This window comes from Bombus vancouverensis, chromosome 9, assembly GCF_051014615.1.
Source record: "Bombus vancouverensis nearcticus chromosome 9, iyBomVanc1_principal, whole genome shotgun sequence".
NCBI lineage: Eukaryota > Metazoa > Arthropoda > Insecta > Hymenoptera > Apidae > Bombus > Bombus vancouverensis.
In genome coordinates this window covers 15,200,250-15,217,737 of record NC_134919.1, presented here as the reverse complement: position 1 = coordinate 15,217,737, position 17,488 = coordinate 15,200,250, and the positions used below count along the sequence as shown (strand labels likewise).

Sequence of the window (17,488 nt, the reverse complement as noted above, 5' to 3'; positions counted from 1 at the left end):
TAGCTCGTTGCCTCGTAGATGATTGAATAATATCAGATAAGAGATATCTACTTAACTTCTTCTTCACTTCAGATTCTCGCATAAATGAAACCTGCGCAGACGTCTTTCCACGTAACTGCGTTATCGGGTGTAATTTCCCTGATGCATTTTCTACGGCGGATTCCTATCGAATCTTCGCGATCGTGATTACGCGACGGCGATAAACATTCGGAAAATTTCGTTTCTTGCAACGAAGCCGACGATCTAACTGTGTTTGTCAACTTTACAGATTTTCATTTGCAACGTGTTTAAAGGCGCAGAGAACACGATGTAAAATACGGTCGAGAAAAGCCAGGTCAGACAGCGAAAATAATGAAAAGCTTATAGTCGCAGGGGAAATTTTTATATCATAATTTTCAAGTAAATTTTCACATCACGGTGCTTAAAAATGCAAAGTGCCCATAATACGAAAGTTATACTCAACAAATACCACGAGATTAGAAATGAAAAAAGAAAAATAAGCTCGTATCGAAAATTTGTTTCATATATATGTCTGTCATTGTTTCATATATATGTATTTATAAGAGATTACTATACAGGTTATTAAAATGTTGATACGTGCATTTCAATTGTTATTTGCCTTCGTATTATTATGATTAACACTTGCATTAATGGCTATGATACATTTTGAGATATTTAATCTGCCGATAGGATTGTCGTTTAATTAAAAATTTCTACGCATCATCGCTTAATTAAAAGTTAATAAGGATACGTGAATTTCAATTTGGACGGTTTTCGTTCTTGCAGGCGTAAATATGATACGATTTATTTTTAACAGAAATGAAATAACACGTGAAAAAGTTATATCATGGCGAAGATATTTTAATAAATAAAGATATATCGTATCACACACACACACACACACACATATATATATATAATATCCAAGAGATTTATAATTCGAACGACGAGTTAACTGGTAAACTTATTACTTTTCACCGCGTGCATCTACCCTATGTATTTGAAAGAAAAGCGTTTCAATGAAATTGTTTCACATTTTCATTTAGCTATATAAATTACGAAGTGATTAAACATTGGCAAGAGGAAAACAAAATTATCAGAATTATACAATTGAAACGAATTAATATTTGCCGGTTGAAATATCAGTTGCAAAATCGGTTTGTCGAATTTATTTATTTTTTCGAAGATGATCGAACGATAAAACAATAATGAAAAATCGACTTCGTCGCGTGGCCATCTGTTAAGCATAAAAAATATAATTTCAAGCCCGGTATCGGGCTACAATAAATGCGTAATAAACAAAAAGTTTACGCGTGTACAGGCGATCGATTAGCGTCCAGCTGCGAATTTCATTTTAATGGAGTGTAATGGCTTTATGGAAATACGATATAATAATTCGCTGGCACGGCAAACATGATAAAAACTGCAAACAATTTTGATACATTTCACGCATCGTGTATGGCACACGCGGGCCCGTATAATTTTCAATTTAATTTTATAACTGGATCGCGGACGCGTGCGCTCTATCGTTCTCCTCCTCGTTCATCCCTCGTTGTTTCGCTCAAATTAATTAGAACGCAAAGTAGCTCTCTGTCTGTAAAAAATTAAAATTTGTAATTTTATACCTGACTCGATTATCGAACACGAGCAATCTCTTTCCTCTTTTATATTTTCATTTCACTCGATAAACGAGACAACGAGTCGAAGAATAAGAATTAATTGTTCGTCTGTCTGCAAAAGCGACGGCAAGTCGCTCAGAAAAGCTGAAAAAGAAGACGAAAGGAAGGGAAACGATTAATTATGGATCGACGAATAAGTGGAAAACAAGAATGTAGGATTCGTCTGTTTTTCTACACGAAGATTTAAGCAAGCAAATGTTATTCCATTCTGTTTCACGCGTGACATAATACCAGCAGTGCCCCTTTTAATTAACGTTACTACAATTAACCAACACTCTCGCGGATGGGACAAATATTTGACGCGAGGTTACTTATCTCTATCTACCGGCCTCTTCGCTGCAAATTTCCTCTTATTCGGTTTGAAATACGTTTTCTCTTTTTTCGCTCGATTCTATTTTATCGCGTTTTCGCCTACCAGAAGGCAAACGAGACGTTAATACAGCGAAACGAAGTTAACACACCCTCTACGATTTTTGCAACGTTAACGTTTTACGGTGGTGAGAAACGCGTAACCGTCATCGAAAGCTCGTTCGTCCATTTTTTCGTTATGATTCGTAGCATATTTCCTATATTCTGTCTGTATTCTAAAATTTCGGAATTCAATTTACGGAGTAGACTAATTACAGAGATATAGTTGATACGATAGATTTAACGAAACATCGTATAATTTTCTACTAGGTTGTCCGAAAAAGTTTCTTTCGTTTTATGAGGAAATAATAAACGCACAACGTTTCTTCTTTAAACTATTATTTTATCGAATTACCTACGATCGATTGTGTTCCGTCGAGATAAACACCGTGACATTTCACAGACTTGCTTTCACGTTTGTTCGAAGGTGCATCGTTGTAAGAAACACGTTTACGAGAGAAAGACACTTTTCCGACAACCTAATATTTCGTCATTTAATCTACCTTACGCAACTGAATCAGTGAATTTTTCGTGAAAATAAGATACCAGTTTTGTTACATAAGCGTTACCAGCATTCATATAAAATATTACAAGTATAATAAAATTATATTCGTATATTTTAACACTGGCATAATAAATATAATCGTAAAATTTCAAGAAGAACAATATTAGTTTCGACAGCCTAGTGTTAAATTCAACAGCGTAAGGTAAGCTAGACGATAAAAAAGTAGACTACCTTTTTACACTTTACGATATTTTATTGAGTCTGTCAACTATCACTGTACTTTAGACGACGTAATTGTTGACTGTCGGTCATAATTGATTCGGCTGACCAAAGTGACATGGAGTGCGCGTTGAACGGCAGTTAACGTCAAGCCGACGCGCGTTGCGTCGGCCACGTCGTTTACTTGTTAGATTATTCTCGTAAGAGGGGAGTTCACCCCCTTCGGATTTCGACGTGGACGTTTAAGCACGTCGGTGTTGTCTGCCTGTACGCGTTAATGCATTCGTACGTAAAGTGGCTGACAAAGTATAATAGCAATTACGCTAGCAAGCTTAGTCAGTCACACAAACTAACAGAGCTGCGTCTATCGCATATTTCTCGTAGCGGATGAAATTTATGACCCGCAACGTTATTTCACACGACCGGCGTCTCGAAATTGATTCTTTCTAATATCCGATCTATAATCTTATTTTCATTCGTAGCAGGAAATGAACATTTCATCGCGAGAAGTCCATATTTCGCTTAACCTTTTCTTAATTTCCTTATAATTTTATTGTAATGCTTGCTTTTTGGCTTCGGATGGCTTCCGGCTTACGTCGTATTTACTTATCACTATCTTGTATCATATTCTTTCATCTAATTAAATGCACCTATATCATCCTGATCTATACACAAACAAAGAACGTTAAGATACATCGTTTATCGCTTTATCAGGGGAATTTCAATCGGGTGCAAATCAAGTAACAAACATCGGTAACATTGTCTTTCCTCGCGTTTATCTTATTTCCAGAGATACTAAGCGTAAAAATCGCCGTAGAAATCTAAACGTCCGATCCAATTTTATAACAAACCTCGATTTCCCCGACACAAATTCTCCACCGAAGGCTTAGCCGAAGAAATCAACCCTCGAAACACATCGGGAAGATTCGAAGAAACATCGTTGCGATCGCAAACCTTTCTACCTTCCGGTTTCCCGTGTTCGTAATTTCTTGATCGCCGAAAGGATTACCGCTTCAGGGATTTCTGTATATACTCACGATGCCGAGACGAAAGGCAAAGTCTGTGGAGGGTTAGCGCATTTGCGCGCGCGCGCGCGCGCGCACACTAGCGTATGTGTCCGAAGGTAAAACGCGGTTTACTTAGGTGCGGCCGAGAAATTGAAATTTTCGTAAACGGATTAGGGGGCCCCGGCCGCACGACAAACTCCTTGTTAATTAGAATGTAATCCGCCGCTTAATGGGACGTCCGCTAATAAAATCAGCCGGCACATGTCGGTCGCGATCTGAGACACCCGTTGGCCAATTTCGCGCGGAGGATCGGCCAGGAAATTGAAAGCACCCGCGTCTGGAGAACACCGACACCCCCGTCCGCTGATTGCATCGCGGCACGAGTTTAAGGATCGTGCTCGAGAAAGATACACAGCCCACGGATCGTTTTAATCCCCGTTCGTGTGAATGGCGAAATGTGGCGGAGATTTCGTCTTCCGCTTTCCTTTCATCAACCGCCGTGTTACTATGTATAGAAGCTTGCAGTCTTCGTTGTCTACAATTTTTTGGGGGAAAAAATAATAACTCCTCGAGCGAGATATACTCCGTCTAAATTGTGTTTGTATGTTGGACGGACGGGGGCGGAGGGGAGACGGGGATAAAATCGTTGCAATTAAATCGAACGTTACCGTGGCAATGCGAAGATGCCCGTTACGAGCGTTGCGTTCCATGGAAGATATTTTTTCCGACGAACAGGGTGAGCGAGATAGGGTGCACAGGGATGGAAATTAATAATTCTACTTTGGAAGAATTATTGGAGTTATGAGAAAATTGTTAAAATTGTTAAAATTTTCTAACGATAGGTTAAAAGTGATGTGGCTTTATGGTCTTTTTTCACGCGATAGGAATTGAACGTTTGGTCGGAACGTTGAATATTTCGTATTTTTAGTTTCATGAAATCTTCGAAATCCATCGTAATTCGTACGATTGGTTGTGAATTTAATGATTAAAGGTCGATTGTAAATTTAAACGGAGTCTCTCGTTCGATTTTTGATTCTATACGTCGTACCTTGCTATTTATTGAATTCTATTTAATGAATTCGTGTACGTATTTCGATGTTACGTATGAGGTGTTCTTGTTCCCCGATACGAATTGAAATAATGTTTCTGCGAATAAGTTTACAGAAAGCACAAGAGCTAATGTAACTGGTAAATTTCCAGACGTCCGCGTGTATTCGGTAAAATGTTTACACTTTATAGGAGAAAAAATTACGTAACGCGGTTGGAAAGTATCAGAGAACATTTTTCTTCGATAAAACCGTATTTTCCTTGGAACGAGACCGGCACTTTCTTTCCCGAGAAGAGCACGAGCGTGGGAAAGGAATCGATTCCGTTCTCTATTTGGTTATCGTTACGTAACGCTTGTAATCTCGCGTTGTAAATCCTCCCGTAATTTCCCCATACGCCGCCATGACGTGGTCGTGTCAGTGTAAAAGTCTCTCGGGTCTCGGAAATAACGCGTCTCGCGTTCCTAGAAAATGTCCAACCAAGTAAGACGAAAGTAAATTCGCAAAAATATTTCAGTATACGTACAAAACGGTCGTATCGAGGAACAAAAGTATAAAGTTGCGAGAAAATTCGCATCAAAATCGCGAACAATCTCGTAAAATTCCCATCAAAGCGTAAACAGAGAGCTACGATCCAGCTCGTCTCCAACACGGAGCTGCGCAAACGGAACACCGAGAACCATTTTAAACATCGCGATAAAACTACCCCTCTCTAGGGAAACTATATAGAAAAGAAAGCTATATGGCAGAGAACCGAAAGACTATCTTAAAACCAAAAATCCAAAGAAGACTTCTGCTGAAAAACAAGACGAAATAAAAGGAAGAGGAGAAAATCGAGGCGGAGCAGGGTGAATCGAGCGGAGCTGGGAAAAGAGACTCGCAGAATCTCAAGCTACTAGAAAAAAGCTTGGAGTGCAAGGAGCCAGCAGGAGGAAGGAAGAACGCGGCGAGTGAGAGGAACGAGGCGAAGAGGAGGGAAAGACGCGACTGCTGACGCGTGTGGGAGCGGCTATCAGCGAATATGAGCACGTTTATCAGCGTGGGGGGTTACCCGAAGCGTCGGCCATGTTGAACGAGCCTGCGTTCTGGCTCGTTCCTGCTCCCTACTGTGCTCTCTCCCACTCTGCCGTCTCCTCTCCTCTTCATCCGTCCCTCTTTATCCTACGTTTTCACCCTTTCACTTTGTCACTTTCCTCTTTCCTCTCCGTTCATCCTCTTCTTCTTCGCCATATCCACGTATACGTTCATCTTCGTCCGAACCATCGGTACCCAAAGTTTCCTCTTTCCTTCTCGCCTATCCTTTCCTCTTCCACGATTTTCATCCGTAAGCCTGTCCTTGTTCAAGCTGTCGCTGCCTGATTCTCTCGCTCTCGTTCCCCTTGCTCCGTCCTCTCTGTTCGTTTTACGGCCACTGCATATACGGTTTGTTCGCTCTTCGTCTGGCTCTGGTTCACTCTCCGCTGGTCTCTCCCTCTGCCAGCACCCTGTGTTCGTCCCTCTCAGTCGGACACGAAGGCGCGTCAATACCTCGACCAAGCGTGCTTTGCACCCTGCGAAGTCTCATGGGCCGCGTTCGCTCGGGCCAACCAGAAGGCAAGCTGATACCCAGGCGTAGCGATGGCAACGCTTTCCTCGCTCGACCGCCGCCGCCACCGCCGCCGCCGCCGCCGGGCAGCCGGCTCTCTCCACTCTCTCCGCGCCGCTCCTCTCGTCCACGACCTCTGCCTAGCCCCGTTGTCACGCTTCGAATCTCACTCTCTTTTCTCTCTTCCTTCCTCCCCGCCGATCTCGCGGAAAATCACGGGCAAAACCAAGGAGAACGTCGAGAGATTTGCCGGCTATCCCTAGAGGATGGATAGTAGCAGATTCACGGCAGGTTCACTGGGCTACCAGGCTCACGGCGATCGAAATTTTCGCCCGCTGAACGGATGCAGCGGAGAATCCACCGACTCGGCAGCGTGCGTTCTTGAGAATCGCATTTTTGAGGATTTGCAGGGAGCGGGTTGATTTTGTGGCGGAGATCGCAATGGAGGTCGAGCGAACATGGTTTGGCAGATCGATCGGGTCGAGGATCGTACCAGGTAGACGTGATTCTGCGTTTCGATAATTCCTCCGTGTTTCATCATTTACGGTCTCGTTATTTGAGAATGAAAGGAATTTGGGAGCGTGGATTTTTGAGAACGATGTTCTACGAGTTTTGTGAGACAGAAGTTGGTTTGAGAAGATCGAGTTGGAAGTCGCGCGAGCTAAGTCGTAGGATTGTTTCACTCACGACCAGATCCATTGGTTCGAAGATCGTTTATGCGAGAATTTGGTGCGAGACAGCGATGGTAAGCAAGTTACTTGTGCAGTTACGCGTTCGTCAGTTTGTTAAATGGAAACGGATACTCGTAGTCAGACGGAAAATATAATAGTATTATTTCAGTCTTGACAGACTATTTGATCGAAGAACGAGACGATAGCGATCGTAATTATTTTTACATTCATTTATTTATTACCGCGTGAAGTAGAAACGGATGATCGTAGTCAGTCGCTGTAACGTTATAGTAGTTTCATCCGAGACTCGCTACTTTTGAACTCGGAAGCTGATGCTTTTGAGAACGAGATGATTTAAACGTGAAACGTATCGTGTGTCATACAGTTTGATAAATAGAAACGGATGATCATAGCCAGTCAAGGAGTATGATAGTTTTACGTCAGCCTTGAATCTCGGATTCCATAGAGAGCCGTAAGGTTTGTTACAAATTTCCTTGTACCATTTTTCTCTCTTCTTCGTATATCCTTTTCCCCTTTTACCATCTTGTACGTATGTAACTGCCTCGTAGCTGTTTTATTGTATTTTTATACTTTCAATTTACTTTTTCCAACTCAGCGGATGTTTTCTATTCTTTCAAATTTTTTATTAAAGCTTTCTCTTTCGATCTTCTCTTTCTCACGCTATCCTTTAATTCCCTTTAAAGAGCAGATACACTTTAATTCAGACTTTCCCTATTTAGTTTCATTTATTCGGTTGAATTTTGCAAAAGAGAGAATTGTATGGCTTTGTTACTTCTGAGAAACTCGTGGACCTTCCGCAACTTGTAGCTCTTTCTTTCATAATTGCTATTTATGTTCCCTTTGTTTTTTCTCGTTTAAAGCGACAAACGATTGCCAGAAAATGATATTGGCCAATTTGATCTCTCAACTGCTTATATCTCTATCTTTTATCGCTTATCTTTACTCCTTCTCTTCAGTATTTCTAACTTACTTCATCTTACCGAACCATCTTCAAGCTTCGAGCTTCGAACTCTTTCGCCTATTCTCTCCAAGTCTTCCAATTTCTCCGTTTCCCTGTGTTTCCCGCGACATCGATAAATTCACCGAAAAATGAAAACTGCACGAATCCCAATCCTACGAACTCGCGACTCCAATTCTCGTACATTTTCGCGATGTATTCGGGACTTTCTGCTTTGCTGCTGATCTCGCTGCTAATCGAAATGCACCAGTTGATGTCCCGAGGATAGCGGCCGGTCGAGATATTCCACGATGCCGCGTATTCACGTGCGGAGGTCGGAATTCGCGAAGACGTCGTTTCGCTGGAACGACGAGAGGTAGCGGCCTATGAAATATTAAAACACCCCGTGAGACAGGGGTTACGCGTTCCCCGAGTTTCTCGTCGAAATGAATTCCAGGCGGAAGCCCGTGAACCGGCTGCTCGCTTCCAGAGAGGACTGTACTCGATAATTCCGGGCTACCGGCAAGAAATCAACTCCAGACCATCGTTCTGCCGCCCCGTTCTCGTGTTTGCGCGTTCATTAAACGCGTCGAAGTTGTTGCTCGGTTTTACAGCGCGCGATAAATATTCAAATATTTCGAGGATATTTTTTCTTCGTGTCCGAATAAGTTTTATTTTTTCAGCGAGTGTTTAACTCGTTAATCGGATCGTCGCTTAACACATTTGCATCATGGTCCTACTTTAAGAGGACGGTCGAAGGCATCAGCGGCGTTCAACCGACGAATGGTCCTCATCGCCGCACGCTGTCGGTCGTAGGTGTAGTAAATGACATCGGAATTCTTCATGGAGTTTATCGAAAATTTACCGTTCAAAACGATTGCTAGACAATGTTACTTCGCAAACATTGCGCGTTACATTCTTTGTAACAGAGGAAAAAGGTAAAAATTATTTAGTTAAAAAAAAGATTATTTAGATTGGAATGGAAATTAAATCATATTATTTCTCGTGGAATTCTTTAAAATTTTGATCCCTACGCCTAAATCACATGTTTCGCTCAATACGCCACGAGATTTTTATTTTTTTATTCAAAGCATATAATGGCAAAATAATGATAAATTGATGATGTAAGACGACATTCTTCCCTAATGGACCGTTTATCTTATTGGTAACAGTTGATAGCGACATATTATAACAAGGCTTCGTTTATTTCAACAAACCATTCGCATTTGTTATTTCGTCGTAAGCAAAACGTGCAGAATATATTGTTGGAACGTGTACAAGATATTAGTAAACAGCATTATGATTATTTTTATGATTTCGACGAAACATTCGTCTGAAATTGTAGAGGTGCGGAAAAAAATGATGTTTGCGATAAAGCAATGGTAGTGGTAGATTACAACAGAGGAAAATGTGCTGTTGATTTATCAGATCAAATGATAGCATATTCTACAGCACATAGAAGAACCCTCAAGTGGTATATAAAATTAGCTTTAGTGTTATTGTTCTATACATCAATTTCAAACGCGATGATACTCTATAAACAAGCAACAAAAAGAAAAATCAACGTATCAGATTTTGGAATCTTATACAGTGCCATTCGTCAGAGCCGTCAAAGATTGCGACACGAAATGCAAAAGAAAGAAAGGCGTACCTGGCACGTAAATTAAACAGTTAGAATCAAAAATTGCTAAGAATCGGACCAAAAAGGTGACCACCTATTGTCCAGATTGTATCGATGAGCCACATTTATGTTTAAAGTATTTTAACACAGTGCACCGTTAGATGCAAGATTTATTCTCATTTCTTTTTTTTATCGACGTTCTAATAAAAATGTTTAATCGTTCAATGGGACAACTTTTATTTCAAAGCGTCTTCTATTTATCGGTTATGTTCAAAATGCCCTGTCTGTCAATTTTCATTCAATTTTTACAATTGTAAGAAGTTCAGCCAGCAATGACCACCGTGGCGTCAGAGGAGAAACCGATCAACGTGACAGTCGAAGTGTTAACTGGATACTTTTAGGATCGTGCAATTAGAAGCTGATGGATCAACGTCGGTTGGATCTGTTTTATTTATCTTATTATTTATTATTGTTTAGTCCGTGCCTTTTGGCTTTGGACGAACTTTCGGTTTTACATCTCTTACGTCTATTTCTCTTCTTATATGTCTACCTTCCCTCTTTTCCACTCTATTCTATTGCACTACCTTGCTTATTTTACCTCTAAAAACTAAAAATCGGGAACTATAAATTATCAACTAATGACTAAAAACTATTGCAACTTTGGTCTTTAGCCTCCTTGCTGTGCCTCCTTCTTGTCGTTCGCCCTTCTCTTCTCTATTATTGCTTTCAGTTCTGCCAAACCTTTTCCAGTCTCGTTCAGCGTTTTTCCTATGTCTTTTGGCCCTCCCGTTATTTCACATTCTTCTATTACACGTCTTAGGTCTTCTTCTTTCCTTCTGCATAGTCTGCATCCTTTTTCCCCCTCTTCTTTCCAGTATTCCCTTGCTTTGGTCTCGTTTCCGCGTCTGAATCTTGCCAGTATTCTTCCGTCCTTCCACTTCATCCTCCCTTCTAAGTACTTTGGTATTTTCTCTTTGGCTATGTTTCTGTAGTGTGTATTATACTTGGATTCCCTTATCCTTTTCCCCCTCTCCTCTGTTTCTCTCTTTCTTCTTCCTTCTATAATTTGGTCTGCTGGGATCTGTTTTAATTCTTGCGTACCAGCGGCCAAAAATTTGCAATCGTTGTACCCGGTTGTATAAAGTTCTTGGCGATACCAGGAGACGAGCAAGTCAGGAGAAGACAAAGTCTTTCGAAGCAAAACTGATAACTCTACGGGATACCAATACCCTAAGTTGAAACTAGCGCCACACTGTTCAATCTGTATGAATTGCAAGCCATTCGAAAGAATTCTATAACTTTTATCGCGCTATCTCCGATCATCCGAATAATCTTAGCTTTATAAATACACAGAAGCCCTTTTCGATGAGCGCTATGGCGCCACGATCGATGCTTAATGCCGTTTTAATGGCGACGCGTTTCCAATTTCGCACTTCACTGTCTATCCCCTGCCTCTACCCTCGTGTCCCTCTAAATCGATTCAGCATCGCCTCTAAAAATTCCTTCTCGTTGGACATCTGGAAATCGAGCGAGCAAACGAATTTAAAACCGTGCGACGCCGAACGCTTTTTCTCTAATTGTACGAGAAACAAAATTTGACATCGAATCGAGGGTTTACTCTCCGCGAGGCTCGTTGCAACTCTCTCTCTGGTCGTCTCTTGGTGCTCCGCCTATTCTTTTTTCCCCGCGCCTTTCTATTTTCACGCTCGTCACGCTCGGGCGTTTGTTCTCGAGATTCGAGAGCCTCGGTACGATGGAAAATTCGAAGAATAGTTTTGCCATCGGATTAGCCGACCATTGGAAGATACAATTTGTCGTTGTTGAGGTTATTAGACGTATGAACAGCGGACAAATTGTAAAGTAGAAAATATATGTTAATACAGAAGTGTAAGTACAAAGTAGGAATATAATTTGAGCTGGTCCAGATCCGCACGCTTGCAGTGTTACCCCATAACTGAAACTCCCGAAGCCATCGTCGCCTGTCTACTGTCTATGGTCTGTCTTCGTCCCAGTCTATCGTCTATACGCTGTCGATGGCTTCGGTGCTTGAGAAAATTAAAAGGACCAGATGTAGAGTTTTCTTAGAAGTGGCGACCGCTTCAACGGTCGTATTTCGCCTTTTAATTAACAATTCGCAAGAGACGATTTTTCTCGTCTGTGGGTAAAACACGTACCTACGTGTAAGAAGATATCGCATCCGGAAGGGTTGACCGTGTTAATTTGTTAATTCGATCGATATTTCATCGACGCTGGAACACGATGACGATTTATGCTTGCGTGAATAACGCGACTAATATTACACGGTGTGCAGGGGGCGTAAAAGGGGTAAAAGAGCGAGGGAGAAGGGTAAAACGTTGACGAGCTGGTTGGATATATTGACAGTGAATTGGCTCGATATATTCACGCTAATTATTCGTAGGCTATAGTGCTTCGCGTTTAGCTCTATTCATCTATAATGAAGTGCAAAGGGTAAGCTTGATAATAACTGTATCGCAGGGGCGTGACTGTAGGGTGGTTCGGGGTTGCGAGCCTATGGGGGTTCACGCGTATTAGACCTTCATTCGGATCATCTAATATTTAGTAAATCTTGTTACATCGTGAAAATAACGAGTTGCGTGTGTATTTCTTTCTTTTTTCTTTTTTTAATTTCACGATCGTATGGAAGATCGAGAGACGTTCGTAATTGCACATTCGACTTTCTTCAAATTTTAAAGAATTAACCCACGTATTATGTTTCACAACGTAGCGTAAGATTTCTTCGATATCTTAATTTTTCGATAGACTTTTTAGAAACGTTTAAAGTCGACGTCTGCCTGGTGAACGATTTCTTTCTTTTCCTCAAATTAACGTTCTTTCGAGAAATCTTACGCTACATTCTCGGTGCAATAGATTTTAATTTATGAATATTTCCTTTTGAAAATTTCAGTTCACGTAAAACATGGCAGCCAACTACCGGCGTTACAGCGGCAGGAGTTACACGCATAGCAAGTAGCTTCGCTATTTTGTACTATTTTCATCTAAAAGAAATTGGAAAATAACGCAGCGAGCTACTACGGGTCTGTTGCAATAAACGAAAAACCAAACAAGATGTGAAATATTGTACGGAAATGCATGTAAAGAAAAACAAATTCTCAAATCCTACCTATTTTTAAACGCCTCGGGGTATCCTATCTTGTTCCAATAGAAAAAAAAGAAAAAAAGAGAGCAGCGAGGAAAAAAAAAGAAAAAGGGAAAAAGATCCGTGGAAATTTGCCGTTTCGACGCAATATTTGCGAAGAATCGTTACGAGCGTTCGAATTCGGTCCGGCCGATTTGCAGAAGCGGCCGCAGCGGACCCGCTGATCAGCGTTTCGAAATCGGCCGGCTATCGACGAGCCTGGCAAAGGACGAGCGTTCGGAACGATGATCGCGACGCTTGTTTGGATTTACCAATAACAAACAGCCAGAGTCGCGGAACAAAGTCGGCCCCGATTACAACGCGCGCTATACACCTTCGACAAACAGGTCTATACGTCCGGGCCTGATCATCGGCCCTTTGATCGTCATCGACGCGTCATCGGCGTAACAAAAGGATCAGCTGGTTTAAAACAATCGACAAATTGTCCACCGGTTTAATCGTATTAAGGATAATGGCGCATAATCAGCCGAGCCGTGAGCGAACCGCGAGAACGAACATGTGCGGTCGCCTTTCGTTCCACACACCTGATTTCACCCTGTCAGCTAGTGCGAATGTTTTTTCAGCCAGGGGTGAATTTGATCGGGAAAAAGTGGATTAGTATGGTATCAGGTCCGAAGGCCAGGCGAGAATTATGCACTGGCTAAGGTGGCGAAGGGTGGATTTTCTGCAATCTGTTTGACGAGTTTATCGTTAGGGTGGCTGCTTCGAGTGAATAGGCTGTTTACGGATTAGCATTTCTGGTGTTTCGCGAGCTGTCGGGTTTTTTGGTCATGGGATGGTAGGAAATTTCCGAAAGGGAAGATCGTTTGTGAAAAATTACTGTTTTAAAGTCGGTGGTTATGAGCGTAAGTTTTGTAATTGCTAAGGGATATGGGGAAGGGGGGTGAAGGTGGAAGAAAAGAAGAGAAAAGTAGAAGTGGGAAGTAGATTAGACGAGTGTATTTGTAATTGCGCGAAAGGCGAGAGTTTGTAGTTTTCAATGAATTCGAAGATTTGTTGGTATCTGGCAAATTTTTTCTCCAAGTTATCACGAATTGATAAAATTTAGCCGCGCAAGGAGCGAGAAATGAGAAATCCTTTAAAAAATTGATGCAACGTAACGGCAAATTCTTCGACCAGCATCAAAGATAGAATGGAATTTATTAAATTTCACTTCTAAACCAAATTTCGGATTCTCTACTATTTTCTATGTTCGAACAAGATTTAATTATACGAATTAACGATTTAATTACTTCCGTTACATTTTCAACTACGCATAACAAACTCTTCGAATGGCGCAGAAAAATTTCATCGAATTCGTAATCAGCGATGACAAACAATTTATCAAAGCTTTTTCCATCTTCAAAAGGCTAGTGCCAAACTCGATAAAATTGATAAAATTACCCGCGTAAGGAGCGAGAAATGAGAAATCCTTTAAAAAATTGACCAATGCAACGTAACGGCAAATTCTTCGACCAGCATCAAAGATGGAATAGAATTTATCAAATTTCACTTTTAAATCAAATTTCGGATTCTCTACTATTTTCTATGTTCGAACAAGATTTAATTATACGAATTAACGATTTAGTTACATCCGTTACATTTTCAACTACACATAACAAACTCTTCGAATGGCGCAGTAGAATTTCATCGAATTCGTAATCAGCGATGACAAACGACTCAACGAAAGTTTTTTCATTTTCAAAAGGCTAGTGGCAAACTTAAAAACTACCTTTTGTTTTTCGAACAACCTCTACAAAGGAATAAATCGAGCAAGCTGCATGCGAGCAAGCTGCATCGTACTCGAACATTTTCGAACGCTATAAAGCTATCGCGACGCGGATCCTTCCATCAAGCATCGAATCGATCGCGTCGTTTGGCTCTTGCTCATTGTGATCCGCTGGAGTGACCATCGACGTAATGATCGCTGACCATGGTCATCCCTCGATTATCCTCGTGCAAATCCACGCGCTATACCGACAGGCACGTCTCGCCACGACAACGCCATTTGCAGACGACCACGTATTTCATATGCGCGTTTCGAAATCGATTCGTTCAACGTCTCATTCTTTCAACTAGACGATTGTTTCTTATTTCCAGATTTCGATACGATATTGAAAACGTTCGATCAATGGGAGCTGGAAATTTCGAACGGTCGGATAGTTGATAGTTTGCGTTGTCGGTAGAATTTTAATAGCTTTTTAACGGCGATTAAAAAATTCTCGAGTTTGGTTAATTTACGTTGCAACGAAGAATCTTGTAAGTTTGAAAGAGACAAATTCTCGTCTGTTTGAACATGTCGAATCTCTTACGTTAAATGTATATAACAAACAGCGAAAAATGTTACTATTAGAACAATTACAATTTAACGTTTAATTAGTTTTATAAGCAACTCAGTGAGAAGAAACGCACGAGAGAAAACAAGATTTTTTAGAAAACTTTGACGTATATTACGCGTTGTATAAAACATTTCGAAATGTCATTCTCAATGAAAGAAGGCATAGTTACGATTATATTGCTATTTCAAGTGATTACAAATTTTCCCTATCGTGGTTTTTCAACGGCACTGTGTCCCCCGAAGAGCATAAAACGATCGTACGATCGGTAAATTTGAAACGATTCGAAGATTGGATGCAATTTTCTGGAAAATCTATAGGGTTAACGAGATCTTCGAGGCTGTTTGCGCAGTTCCTTACGCGGCTAAAGGACGATCGATCGCAATTTGCCAGTTAACCTGATTGCCTCGAGTAACCATTTCCGTAATTGTAGCGGACCACGGTCATCTCTTGATCATTGTCTCGTAAATCCACACTCCGCGCTGTCCGGCACGTCGCGAGCGCAACCGATCGAATTGTTTGCGCGATTCCTGCGTTCCGTTGCGCTTTTGTAAAATATTCGTTTCAGCAAACCCCGAAAAGAATTTTCTCATTTGCTTATGCCTATTTTACCATTCGGACTCGAACGTTCGCGAGAAAAAATTGCTGAAAATATCAACGTACACACCGCGAGTTACGTCTGACGATGACGTCGTTCTACCTGCACCGCAAGTATTTCCATTCTGATTCTACAACAATCGGCGAGAAAAACGAGAAGCTTGTAGCGTTACAGCCATTCAGCTGTGCGATACGTTTCGCAAAGTACTCGGAATTTCGTCCATCTTTCGCGAGAAACGCGCAATTTCTCTAACCACCGACCGATTCGAAAGGATGCGTTATCGCGTAACAGGCACGTCCACTCGATCCCTGGACGTGGTGAAATCTATTATCGTGGTGAAGTGACCAGGACGTCAGAGATGCTTGATGGATGAGCGGTGATTAATTATACAACGTCCACCCCCTTCGTCCTCCCTGTAACCGCTGGTCCGTCCTCGGGTTTTCCCGATGGTAAACACTCGCTGGACGATCCTTCGTTCACGTTGTCTCTTCTCGGGCCAAGAACTCTACCACCGTCGTCGGACGACGGTCGTTCGAATTGACGTATTAATTTTCTAAAGTGGATACACGTGGAGGCGTATATTCGCTCGGCCATACCGGGAATCGATCGAGAAACCTCGTTAATTTCGATAATGGAAACCGTGCGCCGGATTTTTCTTCATTTTCAAACTTCTTAGAACCGTTCGTTCGATTTTTAGTGGACTCGTGACAAGATTTAGGACGAAAGTTCGAAATTTTATGGAACAAGTGGAATGTTTGTGGAACGGGAGAACTTTCTGAAAAATTAAGTCGGACGAATGTGAGCGGAAAATAACGAGACAGTCGGGAAAATGTATTTTATAGTCATCGATGTAAAAGTAACACTGCATAATCATAAATTACGATTAAAATGCACACATCTAGACGTTACGACACTACGTACATATCGCAATGGGCACGCGTGTAATTTTCTCCTGTACGCCGATGCTGTTTCTATTGGGTTGGCAACTAAGTGATTGCGAAATTTGTCATTAAATGGTATTTAAATCTAGATCTATTTAGATCTAAATTTTCTCCCGCCTGCTATATCGCGCACGAATTTTGTTTCGACGAGATCTCGAAGAAGCGCGTCAACGGGAGTCGTAAATTCCCGTTCCGATTCGAATAATCGTTACGAATAGATCGATGTCCTATTTCGATTAGGATAATAGGGGTGGTTGAGCGAGTATAACGCTGATTTTAACAGGTTATGATATATATATGTCGGAGATGAAAGAACATCGTGATTTCCTGTCCGGAATGTTGGGAAAAAGCCCAATACCCTAGTCCAGACTTTTACTATAGCTGCACTTACGTAATAAAAATAAGAAATAGTTTTAATGTTCCAATCTGACTTTATGACGATGGGTTCGGGTTCAAAGTGACATAGCGGGTCACTAGACGTAGCCACGGTCGCGGGAGGGACGTGTACCTGACAGAAGTATAAAATGATCATATGGCTCTCCTTGAAAACAAAGATTGACCCGACAAGTGGGGACAGGAGTATATAAGGGCAGTTTCTTTTGGATTACGAGAGAGTCAGTTTGTTAGTTAGTGGTTGGACGAATTGTTGATTGAGTTATCGAGAAGCTACCCGAATCGAGGATTACGTTGATACCTGTCCTCCCGTGGACCGTGGATTCCTGAATTATCGAACCTGAATTCGTTGTCACCATCATCT

The 17,488-nt window shown here is 41.4% G+C and overlaps 1 long non-coding RNA gene across 2 annotated transcripts; it reads left to right on the top strand.

The window, feature by feature from the left end:
- The first annotated feature begins 5,005 nt into the window (after nt 1-5,005).
- Nucleotides 5,006-12,827, top strand: LOC143303152 (uncharacterized). 2 transcript variants are annotated; one of them, XR_013059168.1, is made up of 2 exons: nt 5,006-6,945; nt 12,626-12,827. It is a non-coding gene; the product is annotated as an uncharacterized LOC143303152 (long non-coding RNA). The 2 variants fall into 2 exon arrangements; XR_013059169.1 differs by lacking the exon at nt 5,006-6,945 and adding an exon at nt 8,120-9,016.
- The last annotated feature ends 4,661 nt before the right edge of the window (nt 12,828-17,488 follow it).